The sequence below is a fragment of the Ursus maritimus genome, unplaced genomic scaffold (assembly GCF_017311325.1).
Source record: "Ursus maritimus isolate PB19 unplaced genomic scaffold, ASM1731132v1 scaffold_20, whole genome shotgun sequence".
Classification (NCBI taxonomy): Eukaryota; Metazoa; Chordata; class Mammalia; order Carnivora; family Ursidae; genus Ursus; species Ursus maritimus.
Window position 1 is genome coordinate 51,383,715 of NW_024424453.1, and position 19,486 is coordinate 51,403,200.

The window sequence follows — 19,486 nt, forward strand, 5'->3', positions numbered from 1 at the left end:
GAAGATATTATTTAATTCACATTTCTAACTTTTCACTGAGGTAAAATTTACATTCACAAACATGCACAGGTCTTAAGTGCGCAGTCTGATGAAATCTGACAAAATCACCCACATCACCACCACCCCAAGGAAAGTACAGATCTGTCACTCGCTCCCGAAAGTTCCCTCTGGCCTCTTTCCAGTCCATTCCCATCCCCTACCTCCAAGGCAACCACACTTCTCATTCCGACTAAGTCGGCCAAAAAAGTGTTAAATGTACCTCATTAGAGAAGTGCAGGACTGTATTATTTGGGGGTTACCCTCTATTGAGGCACAAGGGCGCATCGTGGATGAAAACCGTTTCATTCGTTGAGCATTTGAGAACTTGAATGTGTTGTGCCCATGTTCTTAATTCCAATCATTTTTTGCTCTGAAGCATCCTCCATTTTCCCTGTTTGTCTTCTGGGGTGGACATTTGCTGAAAGGCCACTGGAAAAATGGTCCTTCTGTAGCCCTGGGGTGTGTGCATTCCCCTGTTGAGATGACTGGGCCTGACCACATGACCCACTGGTCTAGGTTTAGAGAAACAGAATCTCTGAGTCTTGCAGGATGCATTCATCCTTAATTAAAATCAGGGATGGGGGCAGAGTTCCTCCTGGCTCTGCAAATTGGTGCTTCGGGTCCCTAGGCTGGGAGAGGAAGTGTGGGAACAGCGCCCCAGCTCAGGCAGTTTCGCTAGCTTGGGGTATGAGGAGCCTGGTGCTCTGAAGACCCCTACGCAGATGGACAGGAAGCTGGGAATGGGAGGGCAAGGCGGTGAGCAGCGGCTAAAGCCTCAGTGCATGCCAGGTGGGGGCAGAGACACGGCTCAGAGCTCCCCACTCCTCTGTCCCCTGGAGTCTCAGGGGCCAGTGAACGGGGTGCCAACAGTGATGCGATGTGATCCCATGTGACATTTGATCTGCCCCAGTGGAATCTGGAGAAGGGAAGTGGAGACTGAGTCTGTGGTGAATGGAAATCTCAGCCAGTTGTGCTCCCGACTGTGGTTACACCGAATCACTTCCATCAGGAGGGAAAATGACATTTTTCTGGGAGGTTCAGGGTGGTCCTCTTTCAAAGGGAGATTGAAGGTTGCTTGGTGCTGCATGGGTCTGATTCCGACCCGCTAGTCCTGCTGCAGATGCTCCCTCAGCTAGAATTGAGCCACACAGACCCTGGCAGGGTCACAGGAAGGGAAGGATTTTTCTATGTTGGATAGATATATATGCAACAGTCGTAGTAATACCCAATACTTGTGCGGCCCTTACTGTGTGCGGGTTCTGAGTGCTTTACAAGGACTAGCTCATGCAGTCCTTGCCCTGGAGGTGAGCGCTGTTACTAGCCCCATTTTACAGATGGAGAAATGGAGGGGCAAGGGGAGACCAGATGACTTCCCGAGGTCCCCCACGTAGCAGGCCATCCAGCTCCAGAGCTGGTGCTTATTACCATTTTCCTGCCTCTCGGGTATAGAGGCTGAGGATGGGGTTGGGGCGGGAGTCATGGACCGGCAGAGGTGGAGGCAAACCAGACCTGCTTGTTCCTACCTAGGCCAAAGGGAAGGAAGCACTAGCCTAGAAGCCTAGGAAGCCCAGATTCCTCCATCCTGACCCATTTCAGCCACTGTGACCAAAAAAACAACTCCTGGCCAGAGCGTGGGAGATCAAAGTGCCTGGTGGCTGGGGGGGTAGGCTGCTGCACGCTGTCTTGGGTTGGAAGGAGAGCAGAGCATCCTGGAATGTGGTTTCCGGGAGGCAGCCTGCAGATCATGCAGTTCCTTGGCCTCAGCTGACAGATAAGGAACCAGAGCCCCTGAGTTCCAGGACCCGTCCAAGGTCATGTGATTGGCTGGCTGTTGGCAGCAAGAAGCACACAGTGAAGGAATCCCGCGGCACAGATGGCCTTGATGAGCACTCGACAGTCCTGGGCACCAGCCCCAGCTCTGCCTCCGGAGAGCCGCGTCAGTTCGGGTCTCCTGGGCCTCAGCTGCCTGGTGTAAAATGAGGATGGTGGCCTAGGGAGCCACTGAGGTGGTCCTCACCTGCTAATTCCTGACTTCAAGGACTATCTGTGCAGTTGGTAAGAACATGGGGCCACCCAATCTCACATTACGTAGATAAGCAATTGCCGATCACCCCCAGCTTGGTTCTAACCACCTTCTTTGCCTAAAATCAAGGGGAAGTACTGTTTGCTTCTCACATTGCAGATGATCCAAACACCACAGCGCTCATGTCCAACAGCTTCATTTCTGTGGCTGGCCAAGGACTCTGTGGCCATTGCCCCCTGCTCATCTCTGCCCACTCACTTCTCATCAATTTTCCAGACTATCTGAGTCCAAATGCTTCCCATGACATGGCTGCTTATCTTCCAGGACCTCTGGGAGCTGGAAGAGGTCCATGTCTATTGGAATGTGAACAAAAGGACTTCACCAAACATACACATACACAAACACACAAAGGACAAGAGGATGCGGGACACAGAGTCAAGGCTGGATTCTGCCAAGGCAGCTATTGAGGGTTTTCTGCTGGCTTTTGGTCTCCCCCACGCCCCTCGTCCCAACCCCAAAGAAAACATTGTGCAAGATGGAAAGGAAGAGATGGTGGTGATTTGGGAAATTGTCAGGAGCCCAAGGAGATGTGGACATCACTTGGTGGCAGGGTCCGGGTCAGCCTCGGTCAGGAGGGTTCATGGTCAAAAGCCACCAAGGTCCCAGGCCTATCCGAGGACAAAGAACTCAGTACATTCCAGGCGGCCTAGCAAACCTCGCTTCATAAAATACTGGGTTCAAAGTATGAATCAGGGCGATTCCACGGGTATGATGCCGCAAAAGAGAACCCACCTTTGGAGTGTTACCATTCAAAGGACCATCTAGAGCTTTAACTAAAGGCTTTCTGGGCTGTGATGGTCTGATAATGGGCTTGGAGGAAACAAAGCATTTCCACGTTGCGGCCTGGGAATAGGGGCCTGCATAAAGTACCTCAGAGTTGTTTGCTGACCTAGAGTTAGAGAGAGGACACAGGTCTCCCTATGGTCCCAGAACAGAGCAGCCCTAATGCAGTCGTTTGTCCCTGGGCCTGAAGACTGGAGGGACAGAGAAGTCCTTCAATCTGTTTTCTGATTCTCATTCCCCAAGAGTATCACCCTGGAAACAAATTCCAACTGCTTAAGGCCCCATCCCTGTATGGAGTTCAGGTAAAAACGGGAATAACGCTCCCTAACATTGGTACTATTCTAAGAGCTACGGCATGCGCTGAATCCTTATAGTACCCACACACAGAGAATACTGCTATCAGTAAGGTGGCCATATCATTTATTGTCCAAACCAGGACATTTCTGAGAGTGACATGGGGGAGTCAACCAGATAGACTAGTAAGATAGAGACCTGTATCAGGGATGTGCCAGGCAAACTGGGACATCTGGTCTCCTTAATTTTCACCCCTATTTTACCGATGAGAAGACTGAGGCCCAGAGAGGGTAAGTAGCCAGTCACATACCTAGATGCTTCGACTGTGGAAGGAGCGCCACCTCTGGAGCCCTCCGCAGACGGCCCCTTCCTGGCCCACCTTCCCTGGGCCCAGGCTGCACAGTGTCTGTCCCCCACACACCCGGACCCTCATCTCACTGTCCATCCGCTCACAGCCCTCAGAGCAGTGGCCCTGCTACCACCATGACTCTTGTCTACAAATTTCTCCCTCCCCCAGCAGTTGGCTTGTCGTGATCTGCACTCTGGACTAGGGGAGGTAGTGCTTCCCATGGATCTTGGAAGATCGAGAGAACTTCCAGAGAGCAAAGTGAGAAGGGGAAGGTAACTCCAGGCAGGGAGGAACAGCATCTGCAAAAGCACAGAGGTTTGAACAGCAGACCTGATCTAGAGAGAGCCTAAGAGTTCAGCACGGCTCGGGTAGCCGATGAATGTTGGGTAGTAGTGGTCAGAAAGAAGGCAGGAGAGGTGGGCCTGGACACAGAGGAGGGTCTTACAGCCAAATCTTAGATGGGGGGTAGGGAGCAGCTGCCCAGATGGAGATGAACATGTCTCAAAATGAAGGAACCACTTTTCACCCGGGCATGTGCTATTACTGGTATGTGTTTAACAGGCTAAGGCATAGAAGTCTCCTTTCTACCAGCATCAGCCCCATTCCTTGACCGTCCTCCAGCTGGCTGGGGTCCAGGGACGGGAGAAATCACCAAAGTGTCCCTGGCTTGACGTACAAAGTGGACTGCCTTGAACAGAGTACACAGCCAATAGAAGAGAAATGGGGGGTTCACTTAGCAAGGGAGCAAAATGAATGACAACAAGTACCACCCCATGAATGATGCTTGGAGTCTTCACCAATGTGGGTCTTAGGGGAAATCTGATGTAAAAACTATGTTAAATTGACTTGGATTAAAGAGGGCACAGGTTCATTTCTGAGTAACACGTGTTTCATGTTAACTCACATTTATCTGTTAATCACTGACTCTATGTTCTCTGTTACATCCTTGGGCCACTTTTCCATATCATATTACACCCATCACAGCTGATAGCAACTGGGTAAACATGACCTGTCCCCTGACTTGCCACCTGCCCCTCTAGATTCACACGCCCCTTGAGTTTGAAAACCCAGAGAACGTTTTGATGCCTACTTTGCTAATTCAATTACCTACTGCCTAATCTGGGAACCGAGTATCAGAAGGTAATAGGCCCCCTTCTGCCACAGGAGGCTGAACATTTACCACAGTGGCTTTGGTGATATTAATTTTAGGACTTCAAGGTTTTAAATAAAAACGATACTCAGAGAATGACTGAGAAATGATACCAACTGGCTAATTAGGCTGACCTAAGATGTTTACTCACAGAAAGATTTAAATAAAAACTACCTATTTTCCATTCAGCAAAACAGAAACTGTGATAAACAGTCTTTCCTGTCTTACAGAGCTCCTTAGGTTATGACTTATGCTAAATCACATTGCTCTGATTCACTATGGAGTGTTTCTTTGTATTGACCAAAGAATGGGAAAAGAGGATAATATTTTACTAATAAATCCTAAAACAAATATTTTCATGTATTACCAGTCATTTCGAGTCCTTGTGATAATACAGACCCTGAATAACGCAGTCAGGGTGGCTGTTCCGAGCTTCCGCTCACTCTGATTTTTCACCTGCACCAGCATTACCTAACGTAAGGGCAGAGAAACCACTATCAATCCTGGGTACTTCCTCCTAACCGATATGCCTAGCTTTAGGTTACTTATGTATTTGAAGGGCTGAACACACAATTTTTGCGTGCATGCATCATTTCATGTAAAGGAAGGAGTTCTCAAAGGCGTCCTCTGGTAGACCCTCCTGGAGCATGGATTCTTTTGCTTTGTGAAAAGGGCCCCTTGTTAACCGCCCCACAAGTTCTGATTTTCTGATGCTTACCTCTCTGTGTAGCTAGAGACGCCAATGTGTTCATACAAACAAAAGGCAAGACACTTTGACGATCACGACAGTACCAGGTAAGTTAACGTGAGGCTCTGGCTTTGGCCAGCCCCTCCCCACCTCAATCCTCAAAGGGAGAGCACGCTGTGTTTCTGAACTGAAAAAGGTAGATGAGAGTGGAGCAGAGGTCCGTGAACAACAGCCCGCCTCCAAACCCGCAGAGTTGGGGGTGGAGCAGAGGAGCAAGGAGTTTAAGAATGACCCGATGTCATTTAATTTCCAGAGGGGGCAAAGCCAGTAACTTTAAAAAGCCTGAAAAGATCCTTAACTTTCACTTGAGATGCCTCCTCTCTTTCTAATTGAAAATTACCCTCTAAATAAAATCCCTGCTTCCCCGCTCCCCCTCCCCCATCCCTTAAGGCCACCACCACTGTGAAAGGTCAGGGTGTTACTGAGACCAAAACTGAAACAGGAAATAAAGGGGCAAAGCTTCAGAATCAATCTTCCAGAGGAAAGGAAGAGGATAATCCATTCGACAGTTCTGACCTCTGTATGAGTCTGTCGTTGTTGCATAAAATATTTCACTTCTTATGATAAAAGCCAACGATTTTTTCCCCCTTTAGCGGCTCTAGGGTTTGGCGAAAACAATGGAGTTCCCTCCCCCCCCACCTTTTCCTCTGGGTGTGGCGGGTCAGCCTGCGGGAGAGTCAAGAGTGCAGGCTGCCAGCAGGCTGCCCTGTAAAACAGAATTCATTTACATTTAATCAGAGAAAGCCCAGTCTCCCGGATGAGGCCCATTTCTCCAGCGTGGGGATGGTCTTTTCCCGGAGTTAAAGGGACACAGATGGGAAGTAGTTTCAGAGCAGCAGTGACACAAAAGAATTTCCAGATGCGGTCAGATTCTCCTTAGTGAAAAAGTGAGACATAAATATGTTATCTGAGCACTCGACATGCATGCCAAAAATGTTTTCCTTCCACAGATAATGAAGCATTTTGGAGACAGAACGGTCTGTTGATTCGCGTAATAAATGGTCAGTAGTCCTTCCGTGGGACACAACACAGCCCCTGGAACTGTATCAGTTCATTGAGATACTGGGTCTCCCTCAGACCCAGTGTATGGTAAAGAACAAAATTCTCTCCACCTTACGTTAAAGGATAAAGTAACACACCTATTGATTCACCTATTATTGTTGCATTACATGTATCACTTTATAATTATCCCCTTATCAAAAAGTAAAGGGGCCCCTGGGTGGCTCAGTCAGGTGGGGGACTGTCGGACTCAGGTCATGATCTCAGGGCCGTGAGATCGAGCCCCATGTCCGGCTCTGCGCTCAGCATGGAGTCTCCTTGAGATTCTCTCTCTCTCTCAAATAAATAAATGTCTCTTTAAAAAAAGTAAAGAACAATCATTTTCTGATTGCTGTCTCACGTGTAGCCATCTGTCGAACCTCCCAACACAACTTTCTGAGAGTACATACATCAGAGCGGTTAAAAGAGAAACCTTAAGACTAAAGTTTTAAGACTTCATGAGAAGCCTAAAATATGCTGTCGCTCCTCAATCTGGATCATTAAGGAGACTTGAGTGAAGCTGGCTCCCGGACAGCTGGGGAGAGAATCACTTCTCAGCGTCTAACAAGGTCGAGAAAGTTCCTTTTGGTCAGAAGAAACATGGTGTATATGTCAGAGAGAGGAGTTTTCCTGTTTTGTGCTTCTGAAGAATCCACAGTGAGTCCTGGGCAGGTTAAATGAGAACCACGTGTTTCTGGGCAAAGACCGATGAGCTCTGTTTATCCTCAGTGAGATTTCCTGTTAGCAACTTCTGTAGCAACCCCTCGCCCAGCAACAGCAGGGCTCTGTGTCATGTTGCTTTTAAGGAATGAAGGCAAGTAAACGGCATAATCACTGACTTTTAAGGCTTACCCATGTCGGGGACCAGAACAACCCTGCACCGAAGCATGGGCATTCCAACTGGCCCACATGCCGGCAACGAAGCGTTAATGCTTCCAGATGTCACAGCGGCTGGGGGCACAGGACCCCGGGCTCCTTGATAAGCTGGCGCCCTCAGTCAGCAGGGAGATGTCACTGCTGGCTTGATTCATTCACTCTGTCCACAAGGGTTAGAGGGCAGCCTCTGGACCACACTGTGCACAGACAGCCCAGGCTGAATCTTTCCCCCACCTTCCAGAGGGTGTGTGTTGAATGTAAGCTGTACGAAGAAACACACACTTTCTTCCTCTAGCCAAAACTAAAATTGACCCAAGAGCCCAGGAACGTAATTCCCTCTCCAAAATTCAATCAGCCATCTCCCTGCTTTTAAGTGTTTGGCTTCTGTTGAGAAAAAAAAAAAATTGAAACCAACCTAATCCTGACTCATTTCAGGAACTTGACTATTCAGCTCACATTCAGACATATGCGGATGGAAGAAAGAGAAAAAAAAATGGTTTGAGGCCATTGTTGAGATCAGTGGACTTGAGAGTGTGTGTGTGTGTGTGTGTGTGTGTGTGTGTGCACGCGCGCGCGCGAGAAGGAGAAGGTTTTCACAAAGTCTCTGACCAAAATTTGTGGAGTTCAAGTTTGCACTTAGAAGCCTTCATTTCTGTTACATGATTCAGTCCCTAATTTAAAGTTTTACCTTTTTACTTATCCCACATTGAAATTAAGGCAACCTCTGCTGTGGGTTAAGGGAAGTTGCCAAAACATCTAGTCATGGGATTTCAACTCACTGCGAATCTCCTGAGCTCCTCAGACGTACGAGGTGCTCAACAGATGTGCTGCAGGGTGTGCGGGTGTCTAAGGACACGCACCCTGCTAAAGCAGAAAGAAATACTTGCGTTGGTTCTAACAGAGCGAGCGTGGCCAATTCTTTCATTTACCTGAGCACATACTGTAATCGGGGCACCAAATGCTGGGGATACACAGGAAACAAGGCAGCCATGACTTTCCTGTCATGGTGTTCTCAGTCTTGTGGAAGAAGACAGACAATGAAAAATAACAATTTCAGACAGTGGGAAGTGCTATGCAGAAAATAACAGAGGGAAATGGGATCGAGCTGATGGAGGTTTGCAACATTAGCTCAGGTGGTCAGGGAAGACTTCAGTGAAAAGGTGAACTTTGGGTTCAGACCCACACTATGAGAAGGAGCCAGACATGCAAAGATCTGGGGGAAGGGTGCTCTCAGCAGAGGCAGGTGCAAACGCCCTGAGGCAGGACGACCCAGGAAGGTATCTGAGAGGGTGTGATGGAAGAGAGGATATGTGAGAATTAGGTCATGAGAAATGAGTAGGCTTTCCATGGCCAGAGGGAAGGAAAAAACCAGAAGGTCAGGAAGCCCAGGGAAGTGCATGGTGGGTGGATCAGCAGCCTTCATGGTCCAGAGTGGCTGGAAGACAAGGTCAGAGGCAAAGAATATTGGAATGGGAAATGGCCTGGAAAGGTGGATGGGAGGTCATACCGGGTTTTAGACCACATAGTTTTAACCATTAAGATCTCCTTGTTGGGGTACCTGGATGGCTCAGTCGGTTAAGCATCTGACTCTTGATTTCAGCTCAAGTCATGATCTCAGGGTCATGAGATTGAGCCCCATGCTGGGCGTGGAGTCTGCCTAAGATTTAATCTCTCCCTCTCCCCAAACCCCCTCTCCCCTACTCTTTCTCTAACAAAAAAAAAAAAAAAAAGGGAGAAAGAGAGAGAGAGAGATCTCCTTGCTAATCTTTTTACAGAGAACCCCAGGGGTGTCTCTGAGAGTTACACAGATAAGTTAATATGAGTAGAAGGCAGCAAGTTCTCAAATGGCAAACCAGGTCCTCAAGGAAAGGGAGGCACATCACCCACGGACTCTGCATCCTGGGGAGGGTTTCTAAACCTTGAATTCTTGTTGGCAGGAACCTCCCTCCCAGGACGAGTGTGGGTTTGGTATATAGGAAAAGCCCTTGAATTTCTACAGAAAAGTTGAGGAAGAAGGTGGGGGAATAAAAGAAACATGTGTTCACTATGGTGGAAAGTAGTAGACATTGAAAAAAAGAAAGCGAGTTGTTCAATTTTGGGTTGCTTGCCGGGTTGCTTCAAAGTGCCAGACCTGGCTTGTGTACAAGTTAAGTTCTGGCCTCCAGCAAGCTTGCTGCAGGGGAGACTTCTTGTTGCAATTACCCTCCAAGCATAACTAAGTCATGAAACCAGGACTTCTCTCCTGCAAAATGTGCCTTAGCCACCAGCCAGCTTTAAAAACCAGTGTTACTGTCCACTGCTGTTGCCAGCAACTAAGTGATTCGCTTTGCGGCAGAAAGCTCCCCCAGGGTAAGTCCTAATGAGCACACACACAGAGGCTCCTGGATGTCCAATCCTGACTTTGCACAGGGGCTGGGGTTTCGCAGGAGAGAAACCAAGTAGGGCTAAAAGCAAGGAGAGAGAATTCTCAGGAAACACAGACTTGCCAAGGCCTTCACACACAAAGATCACATGACAACCTCCTGAGACAGCTTGGGTTCCCCCACCTTCAATGGAGGTCTCAGCAACCACTCTTGAAAACTACAGACCTTCCCATCCTCACCCCCTTGTCTCCTTTGTTTTCCCCATAGCACTTACCATCATGTAATACACTATTATATTTTACTTATTACTTGTCTCTACCAGAAGGTAAGCGACATGAGGGCTGGAAGTCATTATTTTTTGTCTGCTTTTTTTTTCCTGCAGCAAAAAACCAGTACTTGGCATACGGTGGGTGCAAAGTATTTGCTGAATGAATGAACGAACATATGGATAAAACATTCTCCACAGCAGCCTTGCATGGCAAAGACTGTCATCACCATCTTATAGATGGGGAAAGGGAAGCTTGGAGTGATTTAAGTAATATGCTTTAGGCCAGGGCTTCTCAATATTAATGTGCAAATGCATCACTGAGGATCTTGTGAAAATGCAGATTCTGATTCAGCAGCTCTGGGTGGAGTCTGAGATTCTGCATTTCTACAATTCTAACTCCAGCTGACACTAACACTGCTGGACAGCTCATGTCCGGACAAAAAGATGTCATGAGGTCTTGCAGGTGGCTGTGCAGCCTAGTGGTTAAGCGTGCATACTAACTTAGCCACTCACCAACTCTGGGACCTTGGCACCTCCCCCTGCCTCTGCTTCCGGCCAAATTCTCATGAAGATTAAATGAATTTGTCCAGGTAGATTACTTGGTATTGTGTCTCATCTGTAACAAGTTCTTAATAAAAATGTATTCTTATTACTATTTCTTTTTAGCCTCAATCTAACAGCTTCCTCTCGGAATCCTAGAATATTATTTTCTATTTCACCAAAATAGAAAAAGCTTTCATTTATGCTGAGAACAATGACATCTACATCTACTATCAAAAAGTTAGAAATTTCTGCTGTATATATATTTATGTGAGAATTTTGAGACAGGTTCCTTAAAGTGGAATTGTTGGTATTCATAATTTAAATTCTGATAGTTACTGTCAAATTGCCTTTTACACCAACAGTATTTAAGAGTGTCCATTTCTCCTCATCTTAACCAATTATGGATATTAACAATCTTTTGGATTTTGCCAGTTTAATTGGGTGGGGACCTTATTTTCATTTGAGCTTACATTGCTCTGATTACCAGTGATGCTAATGTTTGTCATTTATTTGTATTTGGTTTTTTTAATGTTTATTTGCCATTAAAATTTTTGTGAATTGCCCGTTCACCCATTTTTATAGTTTTTGACCTTTTCCTTATTGATCTGAAGAAGACATTTACATATTTTTCTGTTAACTATGTTGCAAATATATTCTCTCAAATATCTTTAAGTTTGTGATGTTTTATGATCACACAAAAGTTTAATATTTTTATAGATTTAATCTGTCAATCTTTTCTTTATGGGTTCTGGATTTTACAACTTACTTAGGAAGAAGAGATTTCCCATCCAAAGATTATGAAAATACTCAGTACTTTCCACTAATACTTTTTTTTAATATATAACTTTCTAATCCACCTTTTTTTTTTTTCCAGTGAGGTAGAGGTTTTCTGTAATTTCTTTCCAAATGGTTAGCCAGTTGTCTTCGTATCATTTATTGTGCAGGAGTTTATATAACTATACTGTTTGGGGCAATTCTTTCATCAGGTATTTTTTCTGCCCCTTTCTCTCTAACCTCTCCTTCTGGAACTCCAATTATGTGTATTTTTATGTGTTTACTTTATGGTGTTTCACAGGTCTCTGAGGCTTTGTTCATTTTTCTTTATTATTTTTTTTCTTTCTGTTCTTCAGATCGGATAGTCTCCAGTGATCTATCTTCAAGTTTGTGGATTCTTTGTCAGTTCAAATCTGCTACTGAGCGCCTCTAAAGAATTTTACTTTCAACTCCAGAATTTCTACTTGGCTTTTTTTACAATTTCCATCTTTGATCGATATTCTCTATCTGGTGAATCATTGTTATCATACTTTCCTTTAATTTTTTAACCATGGTTTCATATATTTTCCTAACTACATTTGTAATAGCTGCTTTGAAGTCCTTGATGACTAAATCCAACATCTGCGTTCCTCAGGGGCCACCTGAGTCAATTGCTTTTCTCCCCCTACACACTGTTTACCCTGTTCCTATTTCTTTGCATGTTTCACAATTAAAAACAAAAAAACTGAACATTTTAGATAAATATTCTGGCAACTCTGTATTCTTACTCCTGATTTGGGAAGTGGTAGCTGTTATATTATTATTTTATTTTATTATTTTATTTTATTTTATTTTTGTTTTGCTTATTAGTTTAGTACCTCGCTTGGACTAATTCTGTTTCTCCTGTCTCTCCTCGGTATTTTTTTTACACTTGTTTTATTTTTAAGCCTGGTTTTCTAGGGGTTGTCCTGGGTCAACATAGGTTAGTGATCAACCAATGATTGGCCAGAGGTTGTACATAAACACCTTGGTCCAGTAAGCCTTCCACCCTTTGCCAATGGATCAGTGGGTGGCTTGGGGAATGCATTCAAAGGTCATGCAATTTATAAGCGCGCCCCAGCTTTTACCTTCTGCATTTACAAGGCCTCACATTCAATCAGTTGATTATCTCAGATTTCCTAGGGGTAATAACATTGTTTGCCATAGGGATACTTCTGTTTCTTTCTTCACAATAAAGGATATTCATTTCTTTTTATCGTTAAGACCTCTAACACTACTAAATCAAAGAGACAAAAGCAGGAACTCATGTCTTGCTCCTCACTTAGGTGGGACAGCTTCTAACATCTCAGTATCAGGTTTCTATCCTATAGGTTGTATAGGCTTCTGATAGAGGACTTTTGTCAAGTTGAAGAAGTTTCCTTCCTTATCTTTCTTACTGGGAATTAAAAAAAAAAACATAAATGTATGTTAAATTTAACTTTGTCTTTTTGGAAGTCCTCATCCTGATAATCATCTGGTTATTTCACTCTTAATTCTTTTAATATTAACAGTGAACAATGTTAATGTCTTCATAAAGAATCAATGTAGCATTCCTGGATGACATTGTACTGTACTCAGAATAGTTAGAATGGCAAAAATCGACAAGGCAGGAAACAACAAGTGTTGGAGAGGATGCGGAGAAAGGGGATCCCTCTTACACTGTTGGTGGGAATGCAAGTTGGTACAGCCACTTTGGAAAACAGTGTGGAGGTCCCTTAAAAAGTTAAAAATGGAGCTACCCAATGACCCAGCAATTGCACTACTGGGTATTTACCCCAAAGATACAAACGTAGTGAAGAGAAGGGCCATATGCACCCCAGTGTTCATAGCAGCATTGTCCACAATAGCTAAATCGTGGAAGGAGCTGAGATGCACTTCAACAGATGACTGGATTAAGAAGATGTGGTCCATATATACAATGGAATATTGCTCAGCCATCAGAAAGAACGATTACCCAACATTTGTGGCAACATGGACGGGACCGGAGGAGATAATGCTAAGCGAAAGAAGTCAAGCAGAGAAAGACAATTATCATATGGTTTCACTCATTTATGGAACATAAGAAGTACGAAGATCGGTAGGAGAAGAAAGGGAAGAAGAAAGGGGGGCGGGTAAACAGAAGGGGAATGAACCATATGGACTCTGGGAAACAAACTGAGGGCTTCAGAGGGAAGGGGGGTGAGGGAATGGGATAGGCTGGTGATGGGTATTAAGGAGGGCACGTATTGCATGGTGCACTGGGTGTTATAGGCAAGTAATGAATCATGGAACTTTACATAAAAAACTAGGGATGTACTTATTGTATCGTGACTAACATAAAAATATATTATTAATTAAAAAAAGAATATATTCTTCTTCTAACAGGAATTGCTTTGCAAACATTTATTTAGAACTTTTGTCACCTGTTTTCAAAGTGAGTTTGGCCTGCAGTTTCCTACTCTGTAAGTGCCCACTCTTCATTTCTGGTTAATGACCCAGAGTATGTTAGTCTCCTAGGATGAGTTTTTCATCTTTTTCTACTCTCTGGAAGAGCTTATATAACACAGAAATTATCCATTCCTTTACCACTCAGTAGAACTTGCCTATATAGCTACTTGGGCTTGATGCTTTTTAAAGGTGTAGGTCTTTGGCTAATTATACATTTTTTTCTAAGGTAATTGGTCTAGTTGGATTTTTCGTTTCATGCATTTCTTCGAGGTTTTTTTATGGGAATAAAATTGTGAAAAATAATAGAAGTTAAAAATGACTGTAGTTCTTTCATCATTTCTAGTGTTTTTGGCATCATCCCTCTTTTTTATTTCTTGATCAAGTTTGCTATAGGTTTGTCTGTTGTGTTGGACAAAACCCTCCAGCTTTTGGGTTTGACACTGAACTTTTGTGATTGTTCTTTTTATTTTCCTATATCATGACTTCCACTTTAGCAATATCTTTACTTTCTTAGAGTCCAATTTATTTAATTGTCCCTTTTCTAAAAGTTGTCAATTTAGTTCACTTTTTTTTTCAGTCTTTCTTGTTCCCTATGTATATGTAGTGATGTTTTCCTCTGTGTGATTTTGTCTGGGTCCCATTGGTTTTGGTATGAACAGGCTTCCCTGTCCTTCATTTGTAATTTGTTCATCCTCTTCTCTTTGAATTCTTCTTTATCTAAAAAGTTAATTCAAATGGTGTTCAAAAATTCCCAGGTGGTTATGTTTTTGGTTGGCCGTTTGTCTAATTTTTGTTGTTAGCTTCCAAGTTTATGCACTGTGGTCTCAGAGGGTGGCCTGTAGTGCTTTGACTTTAAAAAATTCTATTGAGGTTTGCTTTTGTGATGTGATAAGTGGGTAATTTGTTAATGTTTGCCTATGTTTAAAAAGAATGTGCATTCCCTATTTACATACTAAAAACTCTACAAATTGCTACATATACATTAGCTTCTTCAATCCTCACCATGTGAGGTAGTTATTAGCCCATTTTACAGATGAGGAAAATAAGCTTGGAGAGTTTAGGTAATTTCTTCAAGGTTACCAAAAGCTGGTAGGCAGGGGACGACTACTGAAATCCAGATGTGCTGACTCACCCTGTCTTGGTGTCTGTCTGTCTCTCTAAGAGATCTCAATTGCTAGTTCCATTATTTAAATACTATTTTATGCCTACTTGTCTGATAATATTTGAAGAAAGTGTATAAATTTCCCGCAATGACTGGGACTGTCAATCACTCCTTGTATTGCTATCAGGTACTGCTTTATATGTTTTATATCTCTGTGGCTGGTTACATAAAAGTTTGTTTACATTACAAATTATCAGCAGACTGTGTCTTTAGTCATTTTGAAATAATTTTTTTTTGCCCTGTTTAATGATGTTTTTTTGTTTCAATTCTATTTTGTTTGCCATTAATATTGTTTACTTGCTTTCTTTTTGCTAGCATTTGCCCCCCCCCCTTTTTTTTGATACCTTAAGGGTCATTTTTAAAGGTCTATGTCTTATAAATAACTTATGTTTGGATTTAAAAAAATCCAATTTGACAGTCTGTCATTTACTAGGGCATTTATTTCATTCACAGTTATTTTGTTTGGATTTATTCTTGCCATCTTATATATAAATGTGTGTGTGTGTGTGTGTGTGTGTGTGTGTGTGTGTGTATTTTTTCTTCATGAGTTCCTTTAAAATTCTTCTTTAGTGGTTTGGATGTCCTATATTATTTTATTCTTCTAAGGAGCCATTAAAATTTTTATGTATTAAACATTTTATTTTATCAAAGTCTTCAGCTAATTGGCAGAGAAACTCTTCCGCAAATAAGACAAGAATCTTGACTTGCTTTCACTTCCATTTTTCCTGCCTTCTAATTCTTATATTGTGATTATTTCGATCTCCACCGCAAATTGTTATAAAAATAATGGAATAATAAGTTTAAAGGGCTCTTTATGGGGGTCCTTTTGTGCTAAGTTACTGGGAAACCCCTCAAGTTTCCAACCCACTGCTTTGTTCTTTTTTATCCATTCTACTACACAGCTTATACACTCAGGTTTTTGTTTGAGTGATCCAAATTTTAAATTCATAATATGCTAGCTTATTCTATTTCATGGAAACCGTTTTTGCATTTCTCTGAAGACACCAATCTTGCTCATTCTAAAATCTTGTTTGCTTCAGTATTACACCCTCTAGTATTAGTTTTTCTTTTCTTTTCTTTTTAGATTTTATTTATTTATTTGAGAGAAAGAGAGTAAGTGAGAAAGAGAGAAGAGCACAAGCCAGGGGGAAGAGGCAGAGGGAGAAGCAGACTCCCCACTGAGCAGGGAGCCTGATACAGGGCTCGATCCCAGGACCCTGGGACCGTGACCTGAGCCGAAGGCAGACACTTAACTGGCTGAGCCACCCAGGTGCCTCGGCTATTCTTATGACAGCCTCTCTGTCCCGGGGTTGGTGCTCCTCACTTAGTGAGTGATTCTTGGTGGTCTGCTCATCATCTGTCTGTTCTATTGACTATGTCTGCCTCTGGGGACTGGGGAGCGGGCAGCACTCCGAGGAGGGGTGTGAAGCAGAATACAGTATGAAACACATGAGCTTTGGAGCCAGGGAGGCCTGGTTACACACCCAGCTATATTGCTTACAAGCTGTGTGATGCTGGGCAAGTCTTTGAGACCTGGTTCCTCAACTTGGGATAATGACCTCCCCTTGAAGAGGCTGTGTGGATTAAACTGACAGCACATGAACATAGGCCATTAAAGCCTCAGGACAGCAGTAAATGGTATTTGTTTTTTTGTCAGTTATTTAGGAGGAATTTCTTCATTCTTAAGTCTTTGATTAAATGTGATCAATTTAATGGTCCCAATACCACTTTCATTAAGAAACTTCCCCAAATCATCCCAGGGGAAAGCGATTCAGCCCTCCATTTCTAAGTTTAAGCTTTTGTGTGGTTATTGATACATTAGGTACATCTTTCTTTTACAGGGATATAGACTCACCACGAATTAAGTGAGGTTCTCCTATCAAGGGACTCATTCTGGCAGAAATGAGATCACGGGCAGCCCTGTCTGCTATGCCTGCATGGATGGGGTGGGAGGGGGGTTTATAATTTACGGAGACATAGTCAAATGGACACTGGTATTAATATCATATTGATATCAATACCCTAAATGGTGCCCTATGGCAAAGTTATTGATGTGTCTCCTTGGAAAATCATCCCTCATTCCCAAACTCGTTTACCTCCTGGAAATCAGGTCGGTTCTTCAGAACTGCTGCCCGAAAGCAAGGACAGAGCTGTCCAGAGAGGTAAACTTTTTCAGATGGTTTTGTAGGAGGAACAAAGAATGGAATGACATTTATTTAATGTCTCTTCTACATTAATAGTAGAGTTGTTAGAAAGATCCAACTTCCACCTAGAATATAGTTCCAGCCCTTTATTATCTGTAAGCTGTCATTTAGGACTTTCTTCCTTCTTGCATATTTACAAGAGCCAAACTCCAAAGCCTCTTCTTCCAGCATCAGAAAGCTGTCCACAGTCAGGTTTTCAAGGTCAACAAGTAAAGCTTGAGTCCTGAGACAAACCTCCCACCCTTGCCCTTGAACTTCATACATTGTGAGTGAGACATAACTTTGTGGTGGGATGACCACCTGAGTTCCAGTGGAATCTCCTCCACAAGCCGTAAAGCTTATGACATAAGCACTAGGTTGGCTTCTCTGAAGCCCAGGCCCAGGGGCTTCGCTAAAAGGCTTGTCTGTGTGGAGAGACTACAACAACGTGAAGCCGTTCGATTTTCCTGGCCCACTCGCATCAAGCTGTGTGAGAGGTTATAACCTCACTTGAAACAGGAACCCTCTGTAAGGAGCAAAGTCTTGCCTCAAATGGGTTGTCTGGCCCACAGAAGCCACTGCCTCTGTGGCAGCCCAGGGTCATTTGTTGGCCACATCCATGTGTGGTTAGACAGCCTCTGGTGGCAGGGGGCTTGGCCTTCCCCCTTCCTAAGTTAGGAGAAACGAAGGAGCAGATCCTCAAGTGCACAGCAACGATGGACCTCAGAAGGAATGATTAACTCACCAAAACTGTCACAGGAAATGACTGTGGTACTTCCTGTTACACTGCCCAGATATCTACCTGCAGTATACTCTGGGGAAGGTGTAGAGAATGCTCACCTTTGCCTATTTGTATAAGAGCTAGGCACAGAGAATAGAGGACCAGATACTGCCTCCGTTGAACACTTACAACTAGTGACCTTTCCCTCTGTCCAGAACGTTCTCCCCTTCACATGCTCTCTGGTGAACTACTACCATCCTCTTAAGCCCTGATTCAATGAGTCTGCATTTTCTGCGCCCTTCCCAGGGTGATTTTGCAGCTTTGTACCATCCCTGGGTCTGGGCATGCCTCCCTGTTCACGCTGTTCCATGGCACTGCAATGGCGTTTTCTAGGTCACTCTCCGCAAGACTGACTTTCTGGGAGTACTGTGAGACTTATTCCTCTTACATAATAGTGCTTTTTCTGCGGTGTTTGCAGAAATGCCAGGATGATTTATGATTTGCAATGATTCTTAGATGGACTAAAGAACTCTGTCGTTCCTCCCCTCTCGCTCACTCTTTCTTTCGTGGTTATTCCAACTTGGCTTCCATATTCACAGTGGCTTGCACACACTTTTGCTGTGCAGTGGGAAGTCCGTGTGTCCCTGCAGGCGCCACACAACCCTGATGCGTGGGAGGCAATGGAAATTAAAATCCTTTCCTCAGACCACACTATGGCTCTGTTTCTAGACAGAACACAAGCAGGGTGGAGGGGCTTAGGACATTTGCTATAAAGAAAGATCATGAACCATGGCTGGAAGTATGAAGTGGTCACACTTCCTTAGGCTCCCTAGAAAAACCTCCCCATGCGTGCAAAGGCACTCTCCGCTCACAGACAGCTGGACCTTAAGAAACCCTCTCTGAGAGGGTTTGGTGCAACCTAGAGGCAGGTCTGTCCTGCGCAGGGATCACAGCTGCAGCCTCAGAGGTGTCTGAACGAATTCCGAACCAACAGTTGGGAAACTGTGCCACAGGCTCAGGGCCGTAGGTGGGGTGATGGCCCAGGGCCTGTGGGGACAGCATTCCCACCCTTAGCATTCTATACGGATGATGGTCACAGGCAAAACAAATACCAAGGGCACTGTGAGAGCGAGAGAAACAATCTGAGGGGCCCCACGGGGCGTGGGGAGGGATGACTGACAGGCCCTCTCTCAACTCCTGTTAGCTGCCCTGGGCTTCAGTTGGCGTAGCAGGTAGCTGGTGGCTGGCTGCTCAGTAGCCCGTCCAAGCCAGGGGAATGCTGGTGCGGAGAGTACAGTGTGGAGCGAACGCCACCAGGCGGTAGGGTCATTTCCTGGTGCAGTACAGGCAACGAGGGCTGGTTTCTCCCAAAAGGAGTAAATTCAACTTGCATCAAGCCACCCGAATCTCCTGAAGGAAAGCCCCGCTCCATCCCAAGTCCCAGAAGGCCATAGTGGAGGATGCCATGAACTTTCGGAGCCACACTCGCCGCAGTGAGCATTCTCGGGCTCTGCTGGGGAAGGGGGGCTGAGGCTGGGAAGGAACTTGCGGAGCGACAGGACACCCTCGCTCTCAGCCCCATGGGCTTTAGGGCAGAGGGCGTGCTGCCCGCTGGCTTGACACAAGTACCTGGGGGCCCTTGCCTCATCACTGCATCGCACCAGGCT

The 19,486-nt window shown here is 44.6% G+C and overlaps 1 protein-coding gene across 1 annotated transcript in view; it reads right to left on the reverse strand.

The window, feature by feature from the left end:
- The window catches only part of ITGA9 (integrin subunit alpha 9), a 326,219-nt gene that overhangs the window by 39,355 nt on the left and 267,378 nt on the right, over positions 1–19,486 (reverse strand). The gene's annotated exons all lie outside the window — the stretch shown is intronic.